Raw genomic sequence first — 17,488 nt, forward strand, 5'->3', positions numbered from 1 at the left:
ACCTATTTACCTATATTTTCCATTCAACTCTTAAAAAATAAACTATTTTCAAAACACCTAAAAATTATTTTCAGCTGAAATAAAGTGTTATACAGTAACTACATACACGAACTTTATTTTGCTTTTGATGCTTCTGGCATAGCGCCCTCTACAGTCAATAATCTTTTTTTAAGATGGCTCAGAAGCAGAGGATTATTACTCACATATCTTGAGACTAATGATAATTTATTATTAGACTATAATCTTGAGAGCACAGTGTATGAAGACTAGATCAGAAAAATGTTTGGTAATCCTGCAAATCTGTATATATATATATATACTGTTAAAAGTTGAGATTGTGGAGAAGTAATAAAAAAGTAAACGTAATGTAAATGTGGTCTCCAAGAACAACAATTACTGGTAAATGTGACTATACCTACTTCATAAACTGTTACCTCCATTGCAAGGGCACTATTTAAGGTTTTGCATATAATAATATATTAATTAGGCATATGGCCACCTCTCATCTCTACTCTAAAATGAAAGTATCATACTTGTCTGATTTAGAGCACAGGGTTACATAGGGGTGAGCGGTTAGTCATTACATCCTAAATGCGAATCAAATAATATGGAGGGCAGGTATAATTTATATAATATATGGAGTATTTGCAGAATACATTATTGATCAATCAGTGCAGAAATGTTGCTTTAAATTGCTTTTCAAAGTTAATTTTGAATTTTATTATTTTTTTTTAATAAAGTGAATTCATAAAAAAAATACATGGGAAGCGACATTGTTTCATGAAATAGTAGTGTCTGTGTTTACAAATAATGCTAATACATTTTAACCAAAAACTGAAATTAACAAGCATGACTATGACCTTCAAAAAGTTTTGTACCTGTACTTTGGGTTCACTGGTGCTAATATTTTGGTAGTGGCAAATTTTTACTGACATTTAATACACATTTTGTAGTTAAAGAAAGAAATTCATGTGTAATGTAGTGAGGACGGGAGAGAATTAAAAATTGCATAGGTTATTTTCGGAGGCCTCTTTCTGACAGAAGTATAAAGAAGGTACAAATGAATGCCTTCAGATGTGGTGGTGCTACAAATAGACAATACAACGCCATAACTATTATCTAATAACTTGAATTGCAATTTGCTAAGTCGCTCATTAACCATGGCTGTGTGAAACATAAATATCTGACTTTGAACCCTGGCTGCTATACTTGTATTAACCATATACTGTTAGTATTTTATGTATTTGAGACAAAGGCATTTAAATGAAATATGTGTCAAGTAGTTAGCATAGCTTAAAAACCCAACGTCTCACTGCCCAGCTGCTAATTAATCATATCTTCATACAACGAATACAAAACATGTATCGACTGACATCTATTCTATGTACTAGGACATTTCTGCATATAACTATAAACTACAATATAGTTTGTAATCTAATCTAGTTTTTTCCTAAATTCCCTGGAAAAAATCATTAAATTTACTTCCAAGAATCATTATTGAATGGTTCTCTTCCCAATATGAAGTCTTAAAAATAAACTCCTTTTTCCAAGAAATCTAGAATGTGCATGAGGGTGAGTTGGTATAGCACATGTATACACACTGATATACTACACCTGCATTGATAACACACTCACTTTATTGACAGCATTCACATTAGCACCTGTATGTAGTAACTTCTCCACTGTAGATGTGTGTCCACTTAAGACAGCGATATGTAATGGAGTGTTCTGGTCCTGGAAATGAAAACATTATTTCATTATATTCTATATTGTAATCAGAGGCTTGCACAAAACACTATTGGTTACATGGCCAATATGGTGCTGTAACCAGGGTAATGGCCCAATCAGCTGACTTTCAGCCAATCATAATGCACTCCCTCTATCAGAATTCTCATGAATTGTACGGTTTTGAACAAAATATATTTGTGATTGGAAAGCATGTTTATTGATGTATCAATAAACATCAATAACATTTTTATTTTTATATTTTACATGAATCGTTGAATGGTTGATTTTTGAGGAAATATTAATAGTACAGACTGATTTATTTGGGTTTTCAGCTCTTAAGTGTCCGGGTAACTACTCGCTGATTTGACATGGTCATCACATATAAAACGTCTACATATAAAATAATGAAGCAATCGGGTTAATAATTTTCAAGAAGTCATCAAAAATATCACTTTTTACAAAAAATATTCATCAAAATTAGAGATTTTAAGATATCCCAAAATAAATGTATCTGAAAGAGGTCCAGCTAAGGGGAAGTTTTAAATCACTTTTGTTTTCATTTTAATTCCCACAAATTGTTAGATCAAGTGGAAACTTTTGAAGCAATTTAGTGCAGTTTTTTAATTTATCCTAGTTGGATGCAGTCATTGTAATAACGAGTGGATCGCTCTATTGTCTGCATATCAATAGCTACTTTAAATACAAGATTGTGCCTGATTGGCTACCCAACAAAAACAATCAGACCAATCAGAGAGCAGCTTGTTTTTTGATAGTTTTTGTTTATGTATCACATTTTGCCTTGTATATGCTTTGAAACAAGTAAATGGTTGTGGTGCTTTGTACTGAGAGTAGTAAAAAAGAAAGCAATATTGTTTGGGCGTTTTTTTGGTTTTAAAAACCTGGTGGATAATATGGTCTGTAAACGGTTGATATGCACATGCACAAGAACTACAAAGCTGAGACAATAATACGACTTGGGTTTTACTAATAATAATATTTTATTGACACAACTCTAACACAGTAAGTTCTTAAAAAATAAGACATACAAAATACAACACAACTTGAAACTATAAAGCTACAAAAGAACGATCATGAATTATTCATAAATAGTGATGTCATTTAAATTGCCTAATCAACAGTAGTTTAATAAACTTAGACCTATAATAGCTCATACCAAAAGAGTACAGGTCTGGTTTTTGTTTATTTTGTACATGGAAACTTTACAAACATTATATCAAATGACCATGCATGTTACTGCAAATGAGAGATAAACCCACAATTCCAAAGAAAAAGTTTCGCGAACATTTGCATGACATAAGTTTGGCACTATAAGTAAGAAGTTATTTAATTGGTTTCTTTCTTCAAAAATAGAAATATTCTGCTTTGTTGGTCATTGCTAAAAAAATTGTTAAAAAATCTGCACACTTTTGCTAATCCCACAACGGTATTTGCAGTATAGCCCCCACAAGAGATTGTGTCAAATGGCAATGGTTCCCACAAATCTGAATCTATACCATATAAAGAGATTACCAAATTTTGAATGTGGGAGTTTAAAAAATTGTTTTGTTTGCTAATATTTTATTCACACATTTTTCCTTTTTTTCACAGAAATATTATGTTTACAAAATCAGAAAACAAAAATGGAATTTATAGTTTAATGTACGACCAAATATGCCCAATACAGATAACTCGACAGGAAACGTATATTTTTTGTCTGAATCCAATATGACACTGTGGGGAATTCATTATCACCACTATCTGAATTAAATATACTTGCGTGATTCAGTGAATAGAGGTTTATCATGTGATAAAAAAAGCTATGACATTATAAAAACCTTTATTTCTGATAGTTGTGATTTGTAACACACACTAATGGGCTGTGTGTTGTCCTTTATTCCCTGAAGCAATATCCAAATATTGCAGTCTCTGGGATGTATTTACAAATTAGTCTAAACAACATACTTTGGATATACCCATACCTGAATCACAAATACATACATATGCAAATAACCAGCTTTAAAAAGTTACAGTTTAATGGAAAAAAAACTCTCACAGAATATTGCCATGGTAAACTTGAAATAGTGTTGATGTGTTCTGTGAAAAGCAAAGCTAAAATAACTTAGTTGTCTTTCACATAAGAAATGTGCCCCTTGGGAGTGCTGCTGTGTTGTTATTAAAATAGTAATAGTTTGATATCTCCATATAATTTTCATTGAGGTACTGACACAATATTCAATCAGTGGTATGGTTCTGAAAGTCTCCCTCTGCCCTGAAACAGCATAGTTTGATACTTCTGGCACTCTTCTCAATAAATATGCCTGTAGAAAATGCATGTGTAGCTGGTTTCTACAAAATACTGAAAAATAAAAGAGAAGAGAAATTTGTAAAGATCCAGTGTTTCTATACAAAATTTGGAGTGAATTAAGAATATGCACACACCCACTCATGAATAATCAATGACATCATGAATAATTAATAGCAGTCAAATGCCCGTTGATGCGTCCAGTCGGGATTTCTTTAGCTGTCAGGTTAGTTTTTGCGATCATGCTAAAAGGACTAAAAGAAGAATTATTATTTCTTTTTGTAAAACAAAAAAGAAGTCCCGACTTTGCCAGTCTAAAGCAATCTGTCCGACAGTATAAGAAAGAAGACCTGTATGCAGAGTGAATTGAAGGCATCAATTCGATGTAGGGTATATTTATAAGAGCATTCAAAATTTAAAGTTGTTAACAACGTTACAGGGGATATATAAAGCATACTGTATGAACATGAATCAGTTGAAGACCCCATCAAGTGATAGACATTCAAGACAGTATGCAGGGAACTCATGTGAAACATTTGAAATCAAGTGCCTGCTACATTTTTATGAAAAAATAAATAAATACTGAAATTATGCTCATTTCCCACATAATTCCAATATAGTGGCAAACTATGTGACAAAACAAAAATATTCCTCAAAATTTATATTTTTAATACCACATGAAACCGTGGGGAAACCGCCAACGTTATAGTATTTTTTTTATTAATATGCAAACATTACAATGACAAAGGGTTGACCAGTTTAAATCAACTTGTATTTGTAATATGCATTAATTTTCAAGTTTAAATGCAAGACAGATAAACCAGGGGGTTTTACCTGTAAAATAGGTAAGGTGTGAACCGCCATCGGAACTGAACTGAAAAAAATAACAAACCCAAGTCTAAACAGAAATAAAATAGAACGCCACTACACCCAGTACACATGGTACCCTTATACCTTTCTATATAAAAGAACACCACCATCCCCATACAAATTGGTGTCAACACTAGATGATACACCACATATAAGTACAGAGTTTGGTAAAAGTGCTTTATATAAAGACATTTATGTTTCACATCATGGATGTCCATGCATTAACATTATTCGGGGTGGGGGTGGGGTGGGGGTATGCATATTCATATATATGAGGTATATGCAAGACCTAAAAACAAAAATTAGGTAACGGGGTGCTTTTGCACAAATTATGCAGGTTTGTTCAATTCATCAACAGAGGGTGCTGTGCAGTGGCAAAAAAGTGGAATAAAAAAGATTGGCTAATGTTTTGATTGTGTGCATGTGGGAATCAAAATGATTGCATGTTTAAAATAGTAAAATAAAATGACTGCCTGTAGAAATCAAAATGATCATATTTAGGAATAAAAATTACAGACCTTAAAAATAAAATTTTCTGGCATAGATACGGGTCATATCCTAAGGGCACAGTTGCAGCGACTATGACACCTAAACAGCTGACAGTTTTTAAGAAGAAGTCAAAAATAGCCTACATATAACTTTCCCATTCTAGATTAAATAACAAATGGATGGGTTAAATTAATGAAGCACAAACTTTTCTTTTCATGGCAAAAGAAATAACGTAATAATACAGGCTAAATTTAGATGTGAACACTTAATCATAATTACATGAAAAAAATAATAATACTTGTACTGTATTAATCTCAATGTTCCTTACAGAATAATGGTACGTGAATTGTATAAAAGTTCCTAAAATTAATATAGCCACATATCCAGGCCAAATTTGGCAAGAAAAATACTAGCCAATTAATACTGCATGTACTGTATTAATCTCAATGTCCCTTATAAAATAATGGTACATGAATTTTATAAAAGTTCCTAAAATTAATATAGCTACATATTCAAGCCAAATTTGACAAGAAAAAATACTAGCCAATTAATACTGCATGTACTGTATTAATCTCAATGTCCCTTATAGAATAATGGAACGTGAATTTTATAAAAGTTCCTAAAATTAATATAGTCACATATCCAAGCCAAATTTGGCAAGAAAAATACTAGCCAATTAATACTGCATGTAGTGTATTAATCTCAATGTCCCTTATAAAATAATGGTACGTGAATTTTATAAAAGTTCCTAAAATTAATATAGCTACATATTCAAGCCAAATTTGACAAGAAAAAATACTAGCCAATTAATACTGCATGTACTGTATTAATCTCAATGCCCCTTATAGAATAATGGAACGTGAATTTTATAAAAGTTCCTAAAATTAATATAGCCACATATCCAAGCCAAATTTGGCAAGAAAAATACTAGCCAATCAATACTGCATGTACTGTATTAATCTCAATGCCCCTTATAGAATAATGGAACGTGAATTTTATAAAAGTTCCTAAAATTAATATAGCCACATATCCAAGCCAAATTTGGCAAGAAAAAATACTAGCCAATTAATACTGCATGTACTGTATTAATCATGATGGCCCTTATAGAATAATCATGGAGGTATAATCTGTTTATAACTCCATGGAATAATATAACATCAACTGTAAAAAAGTTCCCAAATAAAAGTGGAGTAGAAATAACATACCCAATCATAGATCTTTAGACAAAAGTCATCTACAGGGGAATTTACCAAAACACAGTGCAAATGACGGACATTATTGACAAAACAATCAACAAGAACAATAACAACTGACAAAATACACAATACTACATAATCAAATCAGTAAAAGAAATTTATATGGAGTGATGTCAGGTGTTTCAAAAATAAGTGAGCACATGCTGCTTCACATGTGACACTTGCCATGCTTCTTCCTGAGTCATAATCAAATGGTTTCTGTTTGAACCCTGAGGTTTACATCAGACAAGTGACATTGATGCCATCCAAGATCATCTTTCAAATAGTTTTTTGAAAGTAAGCATATGTCCTACATGCTCAGTGAATGAGTTGGAAAATGTATAAGCAGGAGAGAGTGGAATATTGCTATGAAGGTGTGGAAAATAGAATCAAATTCAAGGCACAGATTTAAGTAAGAAGCAGATTCTTTAGTTTGGCTTCTCTGTACTGTTCGTTATTAACTAATTCAAATAAAAATCAAGTAAAGGAATAAATTGACTAGAACCACATTAATTGAAAAATGCTTGACAGATAATGTTCTTAAAGAAAAAAAATTGCAGGGATTAATAACAGGAAATAACACACAGACGAAATAAAAAATTGTTGTGAATGTATCATTGGGAAAAAATAGCAAAAAAATAAAATAAGTGGCGGAAAAATAAATACTTAGTTTTCTGCCCCCCCCCCACCCTAAAGTTTTTAATGGTCAAGCCCTAATTTAATTTAATTTTTATCTAAAGTGCCTGTGCAATGCCCACCCACATGTTTCCTATTTTAGATCTGTGTCCCACTGAAATGGGCAGTTATTGATTTTTTTGCTGAAAATGATTACTCGTATCCAAGTAAATTTGAGATATTTCTCGTGTTGTAGCCACACCCACCAATCGGATTTCCGACTCTCGCCAAAAATGCGCCACCAAATGACAAAATGCGAGAGGAAGTCATACCCCTGAGCCGTAATAACACTGGTCATTCAGTATACTTTTAAACAATGTACATTTTTCGGTTGGCGTTTTTTTTCTTTTTTTGTCTATTTTTTTTTTTTTTTTTGAGTGAGTTTTTAGATGTTGTGTTGTGGGCAGTTGCAGTGAAACGTATAGCCATAGTGTATGTATTCACACGTTTCTAATCGATCCGAAGGTGCGACATCACTTAACCTTAGATTCATTCAACTGTCCTCGTCCATGAAAAAAACAACTTTAAGAGGTTTAAAGAGAAACTCCTACAACGTAAACCTGGCGCAACACTTTTGAAAGAAATAGATTCCGGACCAGCCCATGATCACCGAGGCGGATTTCAGAAGAAAGAGAGAGACATCCGGCAAGTGTTTCAAATGAGTTGACTTTTTTTGCGATACTGATTATTGTTTTATAGAGACCATTTAATCTCTGTTAAGTAAAAGGTAGCAATAATTTTGACAGTGACACGGAAACAAAGCGTCGGACAAACAGGAAATTACACAGCCCTTACACACTGCTGACTGTTTTCATTTTCGAAGGCTAAAAGTTTCTGAATTGTTTGGGTGATTGGTGTTGAATGTCGAATTCACATCTCTGTTCTTTTTTACCTCCATGCTTGCAGCTTGATCTGCGTAATAATTTATGAAATAAGAAACCGGGCTTGGTCAATGTGTTTCCACTAAATCAAGCTAACTCGAATCCACTCTGAATTTATCTGTATGTGTGTCGATCTTGATTATTTTTGTAATCCAATTAAACGCCGCTTTTAACGCACTTGCCCTCGCCGTGGAATAATAATATGAGTTGACACAGCAAAGTTTTTCATTTTGATAATAGAATTGTTCATTTCTTTGTAGTTTTCCCCTTCTGAATACAAGAATTTTAGTTTTCGCAAGATTTACTTTGATTTTCCATTTTTGGCAATAATCTTGCAGTTTATTTAATGCATTTTGTAGGCCTTTTTCTGTTTTTGAAATTAGCACCAGGTCATCGGCGTAAAGTAGCGAGTTAATTTTTTTGTTATGTAGTATGACCTGATCAAGGGATCTGTCTTCCAAGTATTCACTCATATCATTACCATATAAATTAAATAGTGTGGGGCTTATAACACAGCCTTGTCTCACACCTTTTATTGTCTCAAATATATCCGTGATTGTGTTTTCTAAACGAATGCATGCTTTTGTATTACAATACATATTTTTAATAATATTGTAGATTTTGCCATTTATTTCATTTTTGAGTAATTTATAAAACAACCAATTACGCCAGACACTATCGAAGGCTTTTTGGAAGTCTATAAAGCATGCATATAATTTTCCATTTAGCTGGAGATATTTTTTAACAATTGTTTTCAGTACAAAAATGTGGTCTGTTGTGCGGTGACCTTTACGGAACCCTGCTTGATTATTGTTAATTATGTTATTTGTTTCAAGGTATTGGGTAATTCTATTATTTATTATAGTACAGAATGTTTTTCCCACATAACTTGATACAGCTATTCCCCGGTAGTTTCCTGAGACATCCGGCAAGTGTTTCAAATGAGTTGACTTTTTTTGCGATACTGATTATTGTTTTATAGAGACCATTTAATCTCTGTTAAGTAAAAGGTAGCAATAATTTTGACAGTGACACGGAAACAAAGCGTCGGACAAACAGGAAATTACACAGCCCTTACACACTGCTGACTGTTTTCATTTTCGAAGGCTAAAAGTTTCTGAATTGTTTGGGTGATTGGTGTTGAATGTCGAATTCACATCTCTGTTCTTTTTTACCTCCATGCTTGCAGCTTGATCTGCGTAATAATTTATGAAATAAGAAACCGGGCTTGGTCAATGTGTTTCCACTAAATCAAGCTAACTCGAATCCACTCTGAATTTATCTGTATGTGTGTCGATCTTGATTATTTTTGTAATCCAATTAAACGCCGCTTTTAACGCACTTGCCCTCGCCGTGACCCGACGCGTTTCAATACCTATTTAAAAAAAATGTCAATTTATTTCCACGCGGCTGTCATTTATTTAGTAACTGTGATTTGTCGTTTTTTTTAATTATTTTATAGTGATCACTATAGTCTAATGTTTAGAATGTCAAAATATGTTCTCTTTTATTTTAATTGTGAAAGTTTTACTCAGACGATCGATGAAATAAAACAGTGTAGTGACGTGCCTAGTAACCTGCTAAATAACGAGATGATTCCAACATCAAATTCTATTTTGTCCAGCAACAGTGTACAAACGTGCGCCGGTCTCAGTGACGATCACGGTGACCATCTACACCAGAACGGACATATTTCGCATCTAACTCAACCCCATGCAACAAAAATTGATACTATGTGTTCATTATGGTCCATTCTTCCTCGACGAACAAGTACATAAGTGACAATATAGTCAAAGACGAGAAAACTGCACAAGAAATTTGCCTTATTTACACGTATCGGCAATGCAAGCTGCCATGCGACTCCCCCTTCTGACGTAACAAGGGGAATTCCATGTATGCAAATGAGAAGCTAATGAGGAGCCTCGTTTTAAAATACACAAAAATAAAGTTGCCGTAGACTGAGTTTAAAACACATTTTTCACTTAAAAAAAATTCATGCTTAGAAACATAAAAATTAATAATATTTATGTATCAATGGATAATTTTAGGCGTGAAAATAGCAGCCATTTCACAGGCACTTTAAAGAGCGGTAGTCGTTGCGCGGCACGTGTTCGAATTTCATGTACACAAACAATGTATTTTGACACGCGTTGTGTATGTCGCTATGAGTCCCATATCGAACAGGATGCGGCATGACAACTGTTTAAATTTTTGGAATTTTAAATATCCAGTATTCTTAGAGCCCCTCTTTGATAGTAGACAAAATAGATATTAATATTTTAGATAACTCCTTGGTTAAATGATCCAGCAATAAATCTAGTACACTGGCAAAGTTGGGACTTTTTTTTTTTTACAAAAAGAAATAATTAATTGTTCTCGTAGTAAAGAAATCCAGACTGGACACATCTGCGGGCATTTCACTGTTATTAAATATTCATGTTGCCATTGATTATTCATGAGTGGGTGTGTGAAAGTAAACATGACCTTTTAAAGGTTGATTCGATTTGATTGAAGATGGATACTTTTTAAGTGGAAAGGCGATACTTTCATCCATGTTTACTGAAAACAAGTCGATTTAAATGTCCAATGTATATAAGTAGTCTTTCAAAATCGCCCGGACATAGGAAGTGAAAGGTCATGTACATTAACATAGATAAGATATTACGTATATAACTGCCTTCTGATTCGTTGTCAATGCTAGTCAACAACTTTTAATTAGCATAATCACTGGAGTGATTTTGCTGCGGTTTTCACTGCAACGCAGTCGGGATTCTTTTGCAGTCAAGCTAGTTTTCGCGATTCTGTTAAAAAGGCTAAATTGACAGTTAATTATATTTTTTTTGTAAAGCAATGAAGAGTTTTAATGAGTTTGGGTTTCAAGTACAAGCTAGGCAAGTCATTTATTTCTTCCTTGATATAAATGTTTATATAATTCAGTTAGATTAGCAATAATTTCTTCTTTGCTAAAAGTTAAAAATAAAATACAAGCCAGATTGACAGAATTCTCATCAAATTGTTTCAACATTGTCTTTATGTGCTCAACATAAGACATATCAAAGAATAAGTGAAAGTAAAGCAACTTGTGGTGTATGTCATTGCACTAGGTATAATTAATGTCAAGGTAATAATAATAATAATAATAATAATAATAATAATAATAATAATAATAATAATAATAATAATAATAATAATAATAATAACTTTATTGCATCCTTAGAAGTACAAATGTTCTATTGGTTTACAGCAATAAATATATAAGTGATTAAAATAATATCAAAGTATGATATTGTAAAAATAGAAAAAAAGAGTCAAGGTATTATATCCAAAAAAAGCTCATTTCTTAAAATAAATGATTTATGTAAAAATTCCCCTAAAAGTTTTATTATATTTCTGTCATTACTTTTCATTAAATATGTGAATTTTTGCAGGTTGGTAATGATTTCTTTGGGGAATAAAATATTGGAGATAAAATCATTTATATCTGTTTGATATCGTGGGCAAACTAAAAGAAAGTGTAATTCGTCTTCAACTTCCTGTAATCGGCATTGTTTACAAATTCTATTTTCTAATGGGGTTTTGGGATTGGTATGTCTGCCTATTTCAATAGCTAGATTGTGACTACTTGTCCTGAATTTAGGCATTGATATTCATTGATTATTATCCAAAACATTAATGTAATTTTCCAGATTGTAATTAATTTTAAATTTAATGTAGGTTCTCAGTTTTGTTTTTTCTTTTGTCATATTCTCTCTCCAGTATGTTATATATTGTTGTTTAATAATGCTGCTAATTTTCTTAATATTTTGATGTGATAGCTGTGATGTTTTAGAGAGGTCTACATCTTTCAAGATATTTTTGACTGATGTTTCCATCGTGCTTTTGACAAAGTCTGGTCGCTTACCGCTATCTTTGTATAATTATTTTGTGACTTGTCTGTGACACGAGACCAGAACTTAATCATATTGATTTTCACCTCAGTTATCAATGGGAATGCTCCAATTTCACCCCGACATGCACTATTCGCTGTGTATTTATTAAGCCCAAGTAGTTGTTTAATGAATTTTAGGTGCACTTTTTCTGTTTTAGTTTTGTCTCAATTATTGTTACTCATATTTTCCATTCCCCAAATTTCAGATCCATACAGTAAAATTGGTTTGATACATATATTAAACAGATGGATGTACGTTTTACAGTCTGTTTCTTTTGGTAAAGACTGCTTTAGTACATACATGGCTTTGATTGCTTTATCTGCTAGGTTGTCTCTAGCTTCTGTAAATTTACCATTTGACTGAAAGATTATTCCAAGATAATTGGAATAATAATATGAGTTGACACAGCAAAGTTTTTCATTTTGATAATAGAATTGTTCATTTCTTTGTAGTTTTCCCCTTCTGAATACAAGAATTTTAGTTTTCGCAAGATTTACTTTGATTTTCCATTTTGGCAATAATCTTGCAGTTTATTTAATGCATTTTGTAGGCCTTTTTCTGTTTTTGAAATTAGCACCAGGTCATCGGCGTAAAGTAGCGAGTTAATTTTTGTGTTATGTAGTATGACCTGATCAAGGGATCTGTCTTCCAAGTATTCACTCATATCATTACCATATAAATTAAATAGTGTGGGGCTTATAACACAGCCTTGTCTCACACCTTTTATTGTCTCAAATATATCCGTGATTGTGTTTTCTAAACGAATGCATGCTTTTGTATTACAATACATATTTTTAATAATATTGTAGATTTTGCCATTTATTTCATTTTTGAGTAATTTATAAAACAACCAATTACGCCAGACACTATCGAAGGCTTTTTGGAAGTCTATAAAGCATGCATATAATTTTCCATTTAGCTGGAGATATTTTTTAACAATTGTTTTCAGTACAAAAATGTGGTCTGTTGTGCGGTGACCTTTACGGAACCCTGCTTGATTATTGTTAATTATGTTATTTGTTTCAAGGTATTGGGTAATTCTATTATTTATTATAGTACAGAATGTTTTTCCCACATAACTTGATACAGCTATTCCCCGGTAGTTTCCTGGGTCGTGTGAGTCACCCTTTTTATAGATGTGTGAAATAATACTAATATTCCACGACTTTGGATAAATTCCGGACTCTAAAATAAGGTTAAAAAGTTTTTTTAATGGTTTTATCAACGAATCTGAGCTGCATTTCAAAAGCTCAGAGCAGAAGCCATCATAACCAGGTGCTTTTCTATTTTTAAGTTTTTTAATAGCATTTTTTATCTCTTTTTCTGTTATTTTATTGTTAATAAGTTTATTAGATTCATTTCTGTTTTCCATTTTTGACATATCAGAAATGATATTATTTTGCAAATTGTTGTTCTGATCAGCTTTGTTTAATATTTTATAGTATTCTTCCCACTGTTCTACAGAAATAGGATTAGATTGATTTTTATGAGAATTTTTCAATTCATTAATGATTTTCCAAAATTGATTGGGATTAGTATTTCTCAAATGTGTTAATTAAATTATGTTTGAAAAATAATGAATTGTCATGATTGGGTTAATTTACTGAAAAAATAGAACTGAAATACATAGCCATAGAACATTGCACAGGAAAAGAAAATGCAGACATAAGCAGAAACTAACAATAGTTTTGGTATGGCTTTTAATGAATCCAGAACAAAGACCTTGTAAAATTATTTCAACACCAAGACCTTGATATAACTGTGTCAGATTTCATTGTAATATTTATTTTAGTTATAAACTTGTATTAGATACACCACCTAATATGCTTTTTTTGCTCTAGCAATTTTCAAACCACTTTGATATTTTTTATTTACAAGAAATAAACAAGACATAAATGCCACAGTCCCAGTCTTTGAAAAACAAATTATGGCCTTTAATCATGAGTAACTAAATAAAAGTGAATTATATTTGATTAACACTGAAGAAATGATACAGAGGCAGGTATTGGAAGAAAAATTCAGGGGGGAATGACCTCATGTGACCCAGATCTTGACAATGACAACGTGGTGCTTGAGTGAGACTATGGGAACTCGTATGCATAGGTGTCACTGATTACAAGAAATATTTATATCATTGGGAATAAAAGCTGCATTTATATAGAGCCACTCAGTACACATGTAGGACTGGTTGTGAATGCAGTGTATTCAAATACTGAGATGCAAATACTAGCATTATAGGAGAAACCTACATGGACATTGAATCTGATCACAAGAAATATTTACATCATTGGAAATAAAAGCTGCATTCATATAGTTACTCAGTACACATGTAGAACAGGTTGTGAATGCAGTGTATTCAAATACTGAGATGCAAATACTAGCATTAGAGGAGAAACCTGCTTGTGACTAGGATGATGACCACATGTTGGTTTTTGGTTTGTTTTTAGGCAAAACTGGTCACTAGCCAGTCAAAGGTCAAGCAAACAAAAACAAATTGTTGTGCATATGTATTCTGTTATGACTTGCCGTTGTACCAACATGGAACAAAATTGGTCAAGAAATATTTGAGAAATGATGGCAAGTGGACAATGCACACATGGACACACAGACAGAATCAACAACATAAGTATTCATCTTGGACAACATCCAACAGGAAATAAAGCCAAGAAAAACATAACTGCATTCCCATAATAACCCTACCAACCCATATTTTTGGTGAAACACAAACTTTTATTTTATGCAAATGTGTCTATTTGTATTTTATTTTTATGCAAGTTGACCACACAAAATATTTTTAGTTCACTTAATGTAATGGAAGACTAGAATGGGACAGTAATAAATGCATGATTGTTATAAAAATAACCTGTTAGATGGTATTTTATTAGGGGAAAATAAACTGAAATAAATACCCTATTTGCCTACTCAATGTTTTGTTTGCCTATTACGATTTTTTTCCATGTCAAATTAGTAATTATGTTTGCATTTAAATTGTTCTGTGTCAGTTTTCAGGTTTTATTGATTTTTCCATTCTGAAATTACCTTCATGCAGGTCCAGTCATTCCCAAAGACTAAAATACTAAGACTGTATTTTCTTGTTTACAGATAGTAGAACTTGTGCTTTTAATGTAAATTACAGAGTGTTTCCATGGTAAAAATAAAGTTATATTTTAATGATTCATTTTAATTTTTGGTTTATATATGGGGTCCTATGCAAAATGGAAGTGAAAGTATTACTGCCATAACAATGGATTTGTTATTGTCATGTTCTAGTCAACTAATACATCACAGGAAGCAAATACAAGTACAAAGTGAAATATGGCTAATTTGCATAAATTAATATATCAATACTCATATTTCCTTAGTTTACAAAAAAAAATTATCCTAATTTTTAAAAAAAATACTGTTTTCAGTTCTGAGGGTTTCTTCCTTAACATCAACATTTTAATCTGCCAAACATACCATTAAAATTCATGACAACCATAACCCTTTAGCTAAGACAGAATATTTGAATACTCACTGTGAACTGTGAACTCATTTTGAACACTGCATAATAGGATACTGTGACATTGTTCTCAAAGATACATCTTACACATGTGTTAGGTGAGCTTGCAAGAAATTTGATTGGTGGTGACACACAGTCTGTGAATAAAATTAAAAATAATTTAAAGATTGATAAACAAATAATTTTATTATTACAGCAGATCCCCTGTAGCACATATCCCCGCCACCCCCACCTGCACTAAAAAAATTGTTTGCTTCCCAACCAAGGGGGAAATTTGTTTATTAAGATTATTCAATACTAGAAGTAGATACATGTGTGTCCAGCATTTAATATTTTTTTTAATGCTCAAACACATGTTTACAGGATGATTTGGATAGACAAAGAATCCTCTGAAAATGTACACTCTATTGTACATGTACATCAAACATTTATTGGTATACAAAATTAAAAATAAATGTGTGGGGCACAGGTTTCAAACTGATCTGAAACTGACAATTTTTTTTGGCTAAACAATATTTGCAATTTCACTAAATTCCTCACCACTAATTCAAATATAATTAATTAATCTTCACCTTTATAAATTTGCAGCAACAATCACACTCACTGTTAATTATATAACTGGTTAAATTAAATAAAGTGAAGGCAAAAAATTGATTTATCCCCTTCAAAAATAATACACTGTCACTCTCACAAAATGTAGTAGAATAATTAAAAAAATCTTTATATTTAATTTTAAAGCGGGGTTAGAGGCACAAAATGAACCGTTCCCAACTATGGGATCTAGAGAACCATAAAATATCATGTCAATGAAAACAGTTTTACCCAATCAACCAGAAAAAACAAAAATGAGCACACAACGGTCAACTATTAATTACGTCTGGAAATGTATTATGACAAGATATTTCCCACCTCTCATGGTGAACAGGCGCAACAACTATTTCTTGAATTCGAAAAAAAAAGCAAATGTGTCACCGTAAAACAATTCAATTGACACAAAATGTCATTTTACCACAAGAATATACAGTAGGTATCAAATTTAACTCAAAATAAACCCGAGGTCCAAGTACCGTTGAAATTCGATCACATGTGATAAGCTTACCAGATCACGGAGCTCCATTACAAGACCAACTTTTAAATGCACACCGACATGGCACACCTTGGATACAGAATAAGTGTAGAGACTTCAAGGAAGCGACGGTGAGCACCATGTAATCAACGAACAGGCACACACATAAACTTTCTGGCAGAGTCAATTGACGACTGCGGCATAATCCATCATCCAGTTTTCCGCGAGTTCATTGTAATTTTCAGAATCTCCTTCTCGCTTCCTTTCTATATGATTCTGAGCGGTGTTACTCGGGTACCTACAAGTTCATAATACACCAACAGCAGATTAAAATTATGCAATATTACAGCAATACAAGTCAACAGTAATGCCATGCAGACACCCATCGCTCACTCTCACTTGTAGTAAAACGACACGCGTCAACATGTTGTGCGCCATCTACGGCCACTCAATCAGTTCATTTTGTTTAAATCTGAATCCCATTATCATCCCTGTGATAAAGTTGACCGCAAAACTTACTGTGCACATTTTGTTTGAAATGGCTGAATATAAATACATACATTACACATAGGTTGAACTCTCACAACAATTATATTTGATTCGCAAAGACAGATGGAAATCATGTTGTTGTAAACTAATTTGGCAACATAGAATGAATGATAATGATGCTTCAACAGTAAATGAACCTGGAAGTCTCAAACACATGAAATTTCCAATAGTAAATAAAACAGACAAGCTGTAGATGCACAGAATCACGCTTTTTTGGAATTTATTAATTCTTCTAGCAAAATATATTGCAGTTTTTTAACAT

The 17,488-nt window shown here is 32.4% G+C and overlaps 1 long non-coding RNA gene across 1 annotated transcript; it reads right to left on the reverse strand.

The window, feature by feature from the left end:
- Positions 1-2,707: 2,707 nt before the first annotated feature.
- Positions 2,708-17,260, reverse strand: LOC102807280 (uncharacterized). Its single transcript, XR_013421449.2, has 2 exons — positions 16,711-17,260; positions 2,708-4,084 (listed from the first exon to the last, which is right to left on the reverse strand). It is a non-coding gene; the product is annotated as an uncharacterized LOC102807280 (long non-coding RNA).
- Positions 17,261-17,488: the final 228 nt, after the last annotated feature.

This window comes from Saccoglossus kowalevskii, chromosome 20 (genome assembly GCF_978046115.1).
Source record: "Saccoglossus kowalevskii chromosome 20, keSacKowa6.1, whole genome shotgun sequence".
NCBI lineage: Eukaryota > Metazoa > Hemichordata > Enteropneusta > Harrimaniidae > Saccoglossus > Saccoglossus kowalevskii.